Source organism: Cannabis sativa, chromosome 3 (genome assembly GCF_029168945.1).
Source record: "Cannabis sativa cultivar Pink pepper isolate KNU-18-1 chromosome 3, ASM2916894v1, whole genome shotgun sequence".
Taxonomy (NCBI): Eukaryota; Viridiplantae; Streptophyta; class Magnoliopsida; order Rosales; family Cannabaceae; genus Cannabis; species Cannabis sativa.
In genome coordinates this window covers 48214594-48228239 of record NC_083603.1, presented here as the reverse complement: position 1 = coordinate 48228239, position 13646 = coordinate 48214594, and the positions used below count along the sequence as shown (strand labels likewise).

The 13646-nt window shown below is 33.7% G+C and overlaps 2 long non-coding RNA genes and 1 other non-coding gene across 3 annotated transcripts; 1 reads left to right on the top strand and 2 right to left on the bottom strand.

The window, feature by feature from the left end:
• The first annotated feature begins 312 nt into the window (after positions 1–312).
• On the top strand, positions 313–396 carry TRNAM-CAU (transfer RNA methionine (anticodon CAU)). The gene is given in 2 exon segments: positions 313–350; positions 361–396. It is a non-coding gene; the product is annotated as a tRNA-Met (tRNA).
• A 2181-nt stretch (positions 397–2577) lies between these two features.
• LOC133035468 (uncharacterized) lies at positions 2578–4318 on the bottom strand. The gene is made up of 3 exons (XR_009686669.1): positions 3721–4318; positions 3550–3620; positions 2578–2826 (listed from the first exon to the last, which is right to left on the bottom strand). It is a non-coding gene; the product is annotated as an uncharacterized LOC133035468 (long non-coding RNA).
• Positions 4319–11568: 7250 nt separating this feature from the next.
• Positions 11569–13254, bottom strand: LOC115724918 (uncharacterized). Its single transcript, XR_004013311.2, has 3 exons — positions 12617–13254; positions 12446–12516; positions 11569–11722 (listed from the first exon to the last, which is right to left on the bottom strand). It is a non-coding gene; the product is annotated as an uncharacterized LOC115724918 (long non-coding RNA).
• Positions 13255–13646: the final 392 nt, after the last annotated feature.

Here is a 13646-nt window from a genome sequence, read left to right as displayed (position 1 = left end):
ATATTAGAATTTTTTTACTAAAATTAGATAAAAGTCCTTAAATTTAACAATCTTAATAGTTCAGGGAGAATTTTTCACGGCCAAAAAAGTTCAGGGGGCATGATTTAGTACATGTCAAAGTTCGGGAGAAAAAATTACTAATTAGCCTTAGTTTTAAGTCATAATGCATGCAATAACATATAAAAGGATTTTTGTGTTTTTTTTTTTTATAGGGGATTTCTTTATACATAAAAATCTTTCATTTAAGTCCAAACACTAAAGAAACTTTAGCATGTATAGATCTATGAAAATGGTTATCCTATGACAACAGAAGGGGTGGTGGCGCAGTTGGCTAGCGCGTAGGTCTCATAGCTTAGAGTGATCCTGAGGTCGAGAGTTCGAGCCTCTCTCACCCCATATTTTTTTTATCCTTTTTATAATTGTTCACATGTATGTGGCATAATTAGATAAATTATTTTTTTCAAAAAAAACACAAACTATTTGTTTTTTTTTTCATTCTAAAAGATTATAGTTTTCATTTTTTTTTCGGTTACTACTATTCTTCTTCATTCTTCATACAATTATCACCACAACCATAACCATTACCATCAAAAACACCATTACACACCGCCACCGTAACTTATTTTCCAGATTCAAATCACACGCACACACAAAATTAAGGAATTTTTTCATGTATATACTAAAGCGGCAAAAAATATTACGCAAATACATTAGGCTGACCCTATAAACATTTATACAGCCCAATAACAAAAATTTACAAAAATACCTCTTGCTCTATCTATTCAGCCTTACTAACCACCTTCTTCAAACTTCCAGCAACCATCCCAGCAACCCGACACAATCGAAACGAAATCCAACAAGAAAGAGAACCATCATTAATCCCGGTAACTTCACTTGAGAAAATGACCGGAATCAATCAAAACATGAGCTATTTCAAAATCATAAAAAAAAGTGCAGAAAAATTATTACAAAATTAAAATTCAACGAGAAATTCAGTTTAATTCGCATAAAACTAATGTCCTGGCTTAAATTTCCAAATCCATGAAATGCTTATATCAAAAAGTTGATCTGGAGTTCCCAAACAATCCAACTCAGGTATAATCCCAAAAAAAAATTACATCAATATGTTTATCTCAATGCATTTTAGTTGTTTTCTAGATTTTCAATAGTGAATTTATTCATATTAAATCACGAATAGAATAGTAAATTCACATGTAAATTGAGTTATGTACGTGAAAGTACTGTTCTGATTTTTTTATGTTTCATAACAGTTGCATTATAGTTGCATAAATATTTTGCTAACTCTCTAAAACTTGACATATCAATTATTACAAATTGATAACGATACAATGAATTTAATCATATTTACAAGTGTTTCATATCATCAATAAAATACAAAGCTCTTTAAAGAAACTTTTATAACATGTTTAGTTTTATTAATATACTAAATTAGTTGATATAAATTTGGTTTACAGAGATCTAACAGTTGTTTCTCCACATATTATTATTAAGGTATAATTAATTATCGATCAGTAACAAAAAAATACTGACAAATAGTTTCTTATAGATATATATTCACATTTAACATTTCTAGTTGCACGTTAGTTAAATGATGTTTTACTACTACAATATCATAGTATTATAAAAACAGAGTTTGGAATTGTTAAATACACGACCTGAACAGATAAAATACGATTATTGTAATATTCGTTTATATTAAATATGTGAAATTATTAGTTGTTTTGTGGTTTTGTGTTAGTTGACTCGCAACAGATATAATTGTTGCAGTATAGTTTCCTTACAGTTTTCTCATCGTAAACTGACCATAAATAAATTTTAAAATGTCAAGAAATAGACGTAATTCCATTTCTCATATTGGACAATGGGCAGTTTGATCAATGAATGAATTGTCTAAATTACAAATTTAATAACGAATTCATCTCAATGGATTGAAAAAATGAAGAACTTATACACAAGTTGAAACAAGTGTTTAAATGCTACAAAGAAAATAGTTAGCTGCAACTAAAATATTAAGTGAAAGAAGGTTACCAACCGTTGAGATAAAGGACGATCCAAGCCTATTCTTCTACATCCAAGCAATTATATATTAAAAGAAAATTTATTTGAATTTTTTAATTTTTTCAGAATGCATACGGGAAGAAATGTTTTCTGTAATACATTGTACATATTAATTTTTAAATAGTTGCATAACAGTTAATTAAAAGTTCTATGTCATATCAAATCTCAATCAAACGAGAATCTTGATTCTTCCCATTTTAACCAATAACAATATGATTCCCTCGATTTCCTCTCCTTTAATGATATTAGATTTCTTTTTAGCAGGAGCCTTCCCCTATTTAGGTATGGGCTCAACAAAATCATCATAAGAAAAACTATTATCTAACTTCCTTTTCCCTTTCCCTTTCTCTTTTTTGGAAACAGATTTCAACCCCCATTTTTGAAGCTTTAGGGCCTGTAATTGGAACTTTTCCACAGAGGGAGATGGAGAAGATGAAGAACGCGTTATATATATGTAACGCCCGTACTTTTATTAAAATATTAATTTTATTTACAAGCTTTAAACGCGGAAAATCATAATGTCGTATTTTTATTTAATACTTGAAAATGTTCACAACTGGCCAGTTTTCGTAAAAATAAAACATAATAATTAATAACTAAAATAATTGCGACATAAGTTTAATAACGTAAATAAATAAACAGAGCGCCCTAGACCGCCCGCAGTTATATGGCCCTCAGCGAGTTCACACACACAAGCATCCAAAGTTCCACTCGCCACCGGCTTTCTAAACTTTCAGTTACCTTGGTCTGCACATGGTAATTTGATAAGGGTGAGCTACTAAACTCAGTAAGGAAATGTGTGTCAAGTAGTCACATAAATAAAAATAAAACTTAACTAAAAATGCACATGCACATATATTGACAACTAGCAAAACATAAACTTAATCATATCACTAGTAGCTAATAACTAGGTTCTAAGCTAAATCACATAAAATGATTACGCCCAAGTCCGACTTTGGCAAATAAACCCGAGCTATTGGACTAAATGGCGGAGGGCTGGGTTCAGTAAAATCGTACCCACTACTAAATGGCCTCCTATCTACCATATAGACCCAACAGTCAAGTATTTAACCATTATCTTCTCGGTCAAACCATGTCACATAAACTATAATCTATATTTAAATAATGTCAAACTACTATACATTATTTAAATAACATAACAATCATAACTAAATAATGTGAATCTTATAAACACACTATTTACATACATACTTAAATAACATGAATCTTATAAACACATTATTTAAATATATACCTTTAGCAATGGCCATGCTCTAATACTGTAAACATACATAAATAACATGAATCTTATAAACATATTATTTAAATATATATTATACAGTACATTAAATAACAAACAATAAAGAGTCAGGCAGAAGACCTTAGTTAACTTCTCTTTTACTATTCCCACTCCTTCTATGAATGTTATTACATACAGAAAACTTATGTTTTTCTACTTAATTTCCTTACCTCGAATGTGGAGTCCTAGCCTTGATTGCAATAAGAGTGATCCTTGAGAAACAATAATTTTCTTATGAAACCTAAATTTCATATTTATTAATTAGAACATATTACAATGGTATATATATACACGAGATCTTAATCTTGAATCTACAAACCCAAAATCATAGAGTGGTATACCTTATGAGATCTAGTTGAGCACTAAAACTTGAATGTAAAATGATAGTGATGGTGACGCCAATATGATGAAAGATATATATATATATATGAGATGATTATGGTTGTGTATAGTTATGGGTTGAGGTAGTGTATGATGATATGATGTTTGTGGGGTAAGATTTTGGCTATAGATGAAACAAATGAGCACAAGAAAATGGAAGAACAAGATTTTGGAATGACAGGAACGAGAGGGAGAATGTTTGAGAGGTTTGGCTTCTTTGAGTGAGGAAAAAAAAAAGAAATATGGATCTATTTATAAGCCTAGAACTTAACTATACCACACCTCACTAACCATGTCGTGGCCCTCTACTAACTCAAGTAATGATTTGAAAATAATTAAATAACCCACATAAAGCTCTAACCTCTCACCTTATAATCGGTCAACATAGTTTAAGGAAGAATCTCTCAAATACCAAGTCGAATGAACATTGAAACTTAGTCTCAATATGTTGTTTGATTTAGAGAATTTTACTCCCACGTGTAGGCTTTAGCTTAGGCTTTATTTCATTTGGAATTTGAATAGCTTCAATAAGTATTCACGCACACGTACAAGACCCACTACTTCTATTTTTAATTTTATTTTTATTTAAAAAAATGATACAACACTGCGTACCCATATATGGCTTCTTCTTATAATGTTTGAGAATGTTGCATATTATATTATCTAACAACTAACTAAGTCCACCTTTCTCTCCATTGATACCACTTGAGCATGCTAATTTCATGCTCCCATTTTCTATTAATCCACGTGTAGTCTAAGCTTCATTTAAATTTGAAAACCTCTTATTAGTTTCCATGCATACACATGTCCAAGACACTCCACAAACTCTTAACTACCCTAAATAATCTTCCTTTTTACCACATGTATAATACTATGGATACTACTATTATTACTACTTTCTTATTACTTAATCAAGAATAAAACACATCATTCACTTAATTGTACCTAACACATATTAATAGGGGTGCAAATACCATTAACTTCATAATTTCTTAAGTCCTACACGTGGTAGACTAAACCTAAAAGTCCATAGTACATTAATTAAAAACATAATTCTCATAACTTAAAAAAATACCCTTTTTTTTTCTAATGAGTTAATAATATATTTTATGCAATCACTATTTCCACATCGAGTTATCTAGACTAGAAAATAATAACCAAGTATTTTGGTTATTACAATCTACCTACCTTAAAGGAATTTCGTCCTCGAAATTTACTTACTTGAGAATAACTCGGGGTACTGATTCTGCATGTCCTTCTCCAACTCCCATGTTGCTTCTCTATCAGAACTATCACTCCACATGATTTTGACTAAAGGTATAGTCTTATTTTGTAATACCTCCATTTCTTTTTCTATCACGCGCACAGGGCGTGCCATATAACTCATGTCCTGTTGCAAGTTTAAGTTCTCGTATTTAAGCACATGTGTCGAATCAGGTACATACTTCCGTCACATGGAAATATGGAAAACATTATGCGTTTCTGCTAATGTTGGTCGTAGGGCCAAACGGTAAGCTACCTGACCAACTCTGTCCAATATCTCGAAAGGACCTATAAATCTTGGGCTTAACTTTCTTCTTTTTTCGAAATGCATAATCCCCTTCATTGGTGATATCTTCAAGAAAACTAAGTCCCTTACGGAAAACTCAACCTCTCATCTTTTCAGATCTGCATAACTTTTCTGTCTACTTTGGGCGGTGAGCATATGTAACGTCCCTGCTTCATGGACCTAAATAGCGTCTTTCCCCAACTTCATCCCAGTGAAGCGGTGATCTACATTTTCGTCCATACAACATCTCATATGGCGCCATTTTGATTGTGGCTTGACAACTATTACCGAAGGAGAATTCTATTAGAGGTAAATACTTACTCCACGAACCAGTGAAGTCTAGTGCACATGCTCGAAGCATATCCTCGAGTATTTGGATGGTGCGTTCAGATTGTCCATCCATTTGGGGATGAAATGTCGTACTAAGTTTTAATCTCGTCCCCATTGCTTTATGTAGACTCTCCCAAAACTTGGAAGTGAATACTGAACCTCTATCAGAGACTATCGTCTTTGGAACTCCATGCAACCTCAATATCTCTTGAACGTACAAGTCAGCGTACTGCTCTGCGTTGTAAGGAGACTTTATTGGAACAAAGTGTGCTGACTTTGTGAGTCTGTCTATAATTACCCAAACTGAGTCATGTTGCTTGGTTGTTCGGGGTAGTCCTATAACAAAATCCATGGCTATATCTTCCCACTTCCATTCAGGGATTTCCAGGGGTTTTAACATCCCTGCTGGTCTCTGATGTTCAGCCTTAACTTGTTGACATGTGAGGCCTCTAGCTACAAATTCAGCTACATCCTTCTTCATCCCTGGCCACCAATACATAGTTTTTAAGTCATTGTACATTTTGGTTGACCCTGGATGCATTGAGTAGGGTGTAGTGTGTGCTTCCATCATGATCTTTCTTCTACGTCGTTGGCTACACACACTCTTCCCTTATACCTCAACATGTCGTCTGTACCTTCGGAGTAATCCTCTGCCTCCTTTTCTGGCAAGCCTGCTCTTTTCTTCTGTAAGAACTCATCAATAATCTATGCATCTTTAAGTTCTTGTAGCAGCGTTGAGACAATGGTTAGGTTAGCTAGTTTTGGAGTAATGATCTCTATACCACTTCTTTGGAGTTCTTGTTGTAGTGGCCTTTCTATTTATGCCAATATTCCCAAGCTGGCATAACTGCGTCTACTTAGCGCGTCTGCTACTAAGTTGGCCTTCCCCGGGTTGTAGTGGATTTCACAATCATAGCCCTTAACAAGCTCTAGCCATCGCCTCTGCCTCATGTTGAGTTCCTTTTGCGTAAAGAAGTACTTCAGGCTCTTGTGGTCAGTATAAATTTCACATTTCTCCTCGTAGAGATAGTGCCTCCATATTTTTAGCACAAAAACTACTACTACCAACTCCTAATCGTGTGTTGGATACCTCTGTTCATACTCCTTAAGTTTTCTTGAGGCAGACACTACTACTTTGTCATTTTGCATCAGCATGCATCTCAGTCCTTGTTTCGATGCATTGCAGTAAACCACAAACTTATCCTTGTTATTGGGAACACATATGGGGCTATTATTAGTTTATCCTTAAGCGTTTTGAAGCTATCTTCACACTTGTCTGACCAGACAAACTTCTGTGTCTTTCGACTCAAGTTTGTTAGAGGAATTGTTGTCTTGGAAAATCCTTCAGCGAAGCATCTATAGTAACTAGCTACACCCAAGAAGCTTCTTACTTCTCTTCCAGTCTTAGGCGTTGACTAGCTCTTGACCGCTTCGATCTTTGAAGGATCCGCTGTGACTCTAGCTTTGGAAACTATAAGGCCTAGGAATGTAACCTTCTCTAACCAGAACTCACATTTCTTGAATTTGGCGTATAGTTGGTTCTCCTTAAGTCGGTTTAGAGTCATCCTCAGGTGTTCCTCATGTTCCTCCAAAGTTTTAGAGTACATAAGAATGTCGTCAATGAATACGACCACAAACTTATCTAGGTACTCCTTGAACACCCTATTCATCATATCCATAAAGGCTGCTGGGGCATTAGTTAGTCCTAAAGACATTACTAAAAACATATAGTGCCCATACCGTGTTCTGAATGTTGTCTTGGGTATAACTTCCTTTCAGACCTTCAACTGGTGATACCTAGATCTTAGATCTATTTTCATGAAAACAGTCGAGCCTTGCAATTGATCAAAGAGATCCTTAATCTTTGGTAGAGGGTACTTATTCTTGATGATCACCTTGTTGAGCTCACGGTATTCTATGCACATCCTCATGCTTCCATCTTGATGAAGAGTACTGGAGCACCCCAAGTTGAGTAACTTGGTCTAATGATCCCTTTATCTAGGAGCTCTTGTAGCTATACTTTGGGTTTCCACAGCTCGTAAATCGCCATTTTGTATGGAGCCTTCAAAATTGAAGCACTCTTGGAGCTAACACTCTACATCACTATCTGAGGGTATCCCCGGTATATCTTTTAGAAAGACCTTTTGAAATTCATAGACTATGTGCATGTTTTTCATTGTTAGTTGTGTCTCCACTGCTTGGTGCACTACATTGGCCAACAATGCTTGACACCATACCTTCCTTAGCTAGCTAGTCTTTAAGGATGAGATTAAAGAAGTTCATAACGCCATCTTAGCTCTTGTGAAAGTAAACTGGTCTCTGGCCTTTGTTGCCAAAAGCGACCAAATACTTTTAGCAATGGATGAATGTATAGTTAGTCCATATCGAGTGCAGTGTCATGATCCTTCATGTCATTCGCCAATTGTCTATTGTTGAATTCCATATATCCTAATATGGGTGCTACAATCCTTGGTCGTTCCTTCCCCTCAAATGGATTAGAGCCTCCTTTCAATGCCAGTGGTTTCTATTTTTTTTTTTTCATATGGTGGCTCAAAGCAGTGTGTTGGCTGTTGATTTGAATTTCTCGTGTTTTACCGCTTATTGCAATGCAACTTTTCATCCTGAGGTTGGAGTCGTCCCCTAAGCTTGGCTTCTCTTTCACCGACTACTTGTGAAAACGAGCGTCCTCTCAACTTAGCTTATGCATTGTTATGTACTTACACGGATGCCTCTTCCATAATAGTGTATCTCGTTATCCTTGTCCTCCACCACGACTAACTTAGCTTCGTAGTTCATCTCTTTCTTAAACTTCTTGTAGGTGTTGAAGCTCCTCCTTCTTGATTGTTTCTATTGAGATGACTTGATCGTCTAAGCAACACTATCCCTTAATATTTAGTTCTAATTCTTCTAAAATAAAATTCTTAAGAAACGGGCCTAACTATTTCTCTATAATATATATATATATATTTAGTAGATTAAATTTCTAAGAAACTAGCATAACTATTCTCTACAATAGGAAAATTCTCCCTATTAGCATAACAATTCACAAAATAATTTCTATTTATTCCAAGATAAATAACTAAATAACAATAAATAAATACATAAAATAAAATAATAAAACCCTTTTTTTTTTTTAATATTTTTACTTTAAAGAAAAGAAAATTTCTAGGCTTTCTAGTAATGATTTTTATTTTTTTAAAAAAAAAAATAAAATATCTTGAAATATATTTATACATATATATTAAAAAAAATATTTGATTTCATATGCATGGGTAGTACCTAAACTTAGTTATTGGTACTAAGATCTTTGTAGTAAATGCAATTTTAAAATTACACAAGTACAAATAATAATGCAAACATATAATATGAGACTTATATGGTAGCAAGCGGAGACTTTTTAGCCGATGTGTGTAACTCGTGAGAACGTTCTGGACCGATATAACTGTGGCTCTGATACCATTTGTAACGTCCCCGCTTCAAGCCTCCATTGGGCCCTTACACCCACGGACTAATGGCTCTTATACACGAGTACGCCACTCTGGCTGCTTCCTGGATTGATGACTGACCCTACAGACCAACACGAGTGTTTTCAGCATGCTTTGTCCTCACTCGCACGCTTCATGGGAAAACTTCCCAGGAGGTCACCCATCCTGAAATTACTCCCAGGTCAAGCTCGCTTAACTGTGGAGTTCTTTCGTGATGGGCTACCGAAAAACAAGATGCACCTTGTTGATATAGGTAGTACCAGTCAATCCATTTAAGCTCTCTTCAACTGTGTAGTCCCATACCTACACAGTCTCAGAATCATCCCACTTGACCTTCCCCAGACGGTGTGGGATTGCACAGCTTACCCGGTATTTCCCCTTACGGATCACGGGACTACTGACTGTCACAATCACCCCCCCTTACGGGGTCCGACGTCCTCGTCGACCACACTTCCGGCTGGGTCAAGGCTCTGATACCATTTGTAACGCCCGTACTTTTATTAAAATATTAATTTTATTTACAAGCACTACAAGAATTTTGGTTATTAGCAGCGGAAGAATTAGCAGCGGAGCAAATCCGCCGCTATTTATAGGACTAATACCGGCGGACTTATGCTATTAAATGTTATTTATTTTTTTTTTGTATAAAAATGTATTAGCGGCGGACCCATATACTATTAGCGGCGGGGGTCCGCCGCTAATATTAAAATAAAAAAAGTGCGGGAAATTTCCCACTCAAATATTTTCAAAACTTTTTAGCAGCGGACTTTTTTTGTTATTAGCGGCGGAAACCCGCCGCTATTAATAAGAAATCTGACAATTTTATTATTAGCGGCGGAATCCTATTATTACCAGCGGAATAGTCCGCCGCTAATAATATCGTATAAAAAAATGCTATCAGATTCATTTTCCTTTATTTTCCTTTCCTTCATTTTTCTTTCTCTTCTCTCTCAAAAATTTCTCCTCTACACCCACCTTCCTCAGCCCTTCCCCGCCTCCCTCCGCCCACCCTAAACCCCTCTGCCCGGAGCAACACCACCACCCTTAACGATCTACGACCAGTGCAAGTTTTTTTAACAGTAAGTTTTCTATTTTAACATTTATTATTTATATATATAAAAATATATTTTTAATTTTATAAATATTTTTCTAATTTCTTTCTATTATTGTTAAGGTTTCTACTATCTCAACCACTATTGGCCGAAACCAAAAGTGCACAACCGATGCATATTTTTTAGTAGGTCAGTTTTTTCATCTCTTTTTTTTTCCTTACACCTTATAATTTTTTGTTAACAAAATATATTTGATTATTTTTAGTGTGAACATTTAAAATATATATGGTTTGGTTAAGTGTGTATATATATGTACTACTAAAAAATTTGAAAAAATTAATATTTTTCTATATTATATTTATAGTATATATGTATGCATTCATTTATATGATTATATAGATGTAATATATAATAATAATCTCAATGATTTATGTATTTATTATTTGATTATAATCTTGTGTTTTTTCAGATTTGGGTGAACTTTTTTTTTGGAATATTTTACAGCTTATTGGATCAGTATTATTCACAAATTTATATTTGTGAAAGGTATGTTTTTAATAATATAAGATTTTCTTTGGCTTGTTAAAATTTTTTATGACTAATCTATTAGGTTTAAATAATCATTTATTATATAGTCTTATTTCATTTAAGTATTTAATAATAATAGTGAGTTTATTGACTTGTTAACAGGAATAACATTTTTATCTACCCCAATACACCCAGAGTTTTGAGATTAGTTTGGAGACCTCGATCTTCTCTGTCGGCCACAACTATAGCCACAACAATCACATTTAACCTTATATTTTTTGGAGTGATTATAAACGAGACTAGTAATTAACTTTTGTATTTGTGTTATATTAAGACATTGTAATTATTTACTTAGAGAATATTGTATTAACTAATTTGTGTAATGACTATTATCATTCAATATTAAACTTAATTTTAATTTAAGTTTATGTTAATTATTTGTCTTAAAGTTTATTATTTAATATATTTTTTAAAGCAATACTATTTTTTATTTAAAATATATTGATTAATAATTTATATTAAAAAAAATAAAACAAAAAAAATTAGAGGCGGACTGGCCCGCCGCTAATAATAGTGTCAGTTTACGAATCTGACATTATAATTAGCGGCGGGTGTGTCAGTCCGCTGCTAATACATACTATTAACGACCGGGTATTACCGGCGGATTAATAGCGGCGGGCTCCGCCGCTATTAACCTTTACCGGCGGATTTTGCTATCATTAGCGGCGGAAGGCTCCGCCCCTAATGATGATAAATGTTGTAGTGAAGCTTTAAACGCGGAAAATCATAATGTCGTATTTTTATTTAATACTTGAAAATGTTCACAACTGGCTAGTTTTCGTAAAAATAAAACATAATAATTAATAACTAAAATAATTGCGACATAAGTTTAATAACGTAAATAAATAAACAGAGCGCCCTAGACCGCCCGCAGTTATATGGCCCTCAGCGAGTTCACACACACAAGCATCCAAAGTTCCACTCGCCACCGGCTTTCTAAACTTTCAGTTACCTTGGTCTGCACATGGTAATTTGATAAGGGTGAGCTACTAAACTCAGTAAGGAAATGTGTGTCAAGTAGTCACATAAATAAAAATAAAACTTAACTAAAAATGCACATGCACATATATTGACAACTAGCAAAACATAAACTTAATCATATCACTAGTAGCTAATAACTAGGTTCTAAGCTAAATCACATAAAATGATTACGCCCAAGTCCGACTTTGGCAAATAAACCCGAGCTATTGGACTAAATGGCGGAGGGCTGGGTTCAGTAAAATCGTACCCACTACTAAATGGCCCCCTATCTACCATATAGACCCAACAGTCAAGTATTTAACCATTATCTTCTCGGTCAAACCATGTCACATAAACTATAATCTATATTTAAATAATGTCAAACTACTATACATTATTTAAATAACATAAAAATCATAACTAAATAATGTGAATCTTATAAACACACTATTTACATACATACTTAAATAACATGAATCTTATAAACACATTATTTAAATATATACCTTTAGCAATGGCCATGCTCTAATACTGTAAACATACATAAATAACATGAATCTTATAAACATATTATTTAAATATATATTATACAGTACATTAAATAACAAACAATAAAGAGTCAGGCAGAAGACCTTAGTTAACTTCTCTTTTACTATTCCCACTCCTTCTATGAATGTTATTACATACAGAAAACTTATGTTTTTCTACTTAATTTCCTTACCTCGAATGTGGAGTCCTAGCCTTGATTGCAATAAGAGTGATCCTTGAGAAACAATAATTTTCTTATGAAACCTAAATTTCATATTTATTAATTAGAACATATTACAATGGTATATATATACACGAGATCTTAATCTTGAATCTACAAACCCAAAATCATAGAGTGGTATACCTTATGAGATCTAGTTGAGCACTAAAACTTGAATGTAAAATGATAGTGATGGTGACGCCAATATGATGAAAGATATATATATATATGAGATGATTATGGTTGTGTATAGTTATGGGTTGAGGTAGTGTATGATGATATGATGTTTGTGGGGTAAGATTTTGGCTATAGATGAAACAAATGAGCACAAGAAAATGGAAGAACAAGATTTTGGAATGACAGGAACGAGAGGGAGAATGTTTGAGAGGTTTGGCTTCTTTGAGTGAGGAAAAAAAAGGAAATATGGATCTATTTATAAGCCTAGAACTTAACTATACCACACCTCACTAACCATGTCGTGGCCCTCTACTAACTCAAGTAATGATTTGAAAATAATTAAATAACCCACATAAAGCTCTAACCTCTCACCTTATAATCGGTCAACATAGTTTAAGGAAGAATCTCTCAAATACCAAGTCGAATGAACATTGAAACTTAGTCTCAATATGTTGTTTGATTTAGAGAATTTTACTCCCACGTGTAGGCTTTAGCTTAGGCTTTATTTCATTTGGAATTTGAATAGCTTCAATAAGTATTCACGCACACGTACAAGACCCACTACTTCTATTTTTATTTTTATTTTTATTTAAAAAAATGATACAACACTGCGTACCCATATATGGCTTCTTCTTATAATGTTTGAGAATGTTGCATATTATATTATCTAACAACTAACTAAGTCCACCTTTCTCTCCATTGATACCACTTGAGCATGCTAATTTCATGCTCCCATTTTCTATTAATCCACGTGTAGTCTAAGCTTCATTTAAATTTGAAAACCTCTTATTAGTTTCCATGCATACACATGTCCAAGACACTCCACAAACTCTTAACTACCCTAAATAATCTTCCTTTTTACCACATGTATAATACTATGGATACTACTATTATTACTACTTTCTTATTACTTAATCAAGAATAAAACACATCATTCACTTAATTGTACCTTACACATATTAATAGGGGTGCAAATACCATTAACTTCATAATTTCT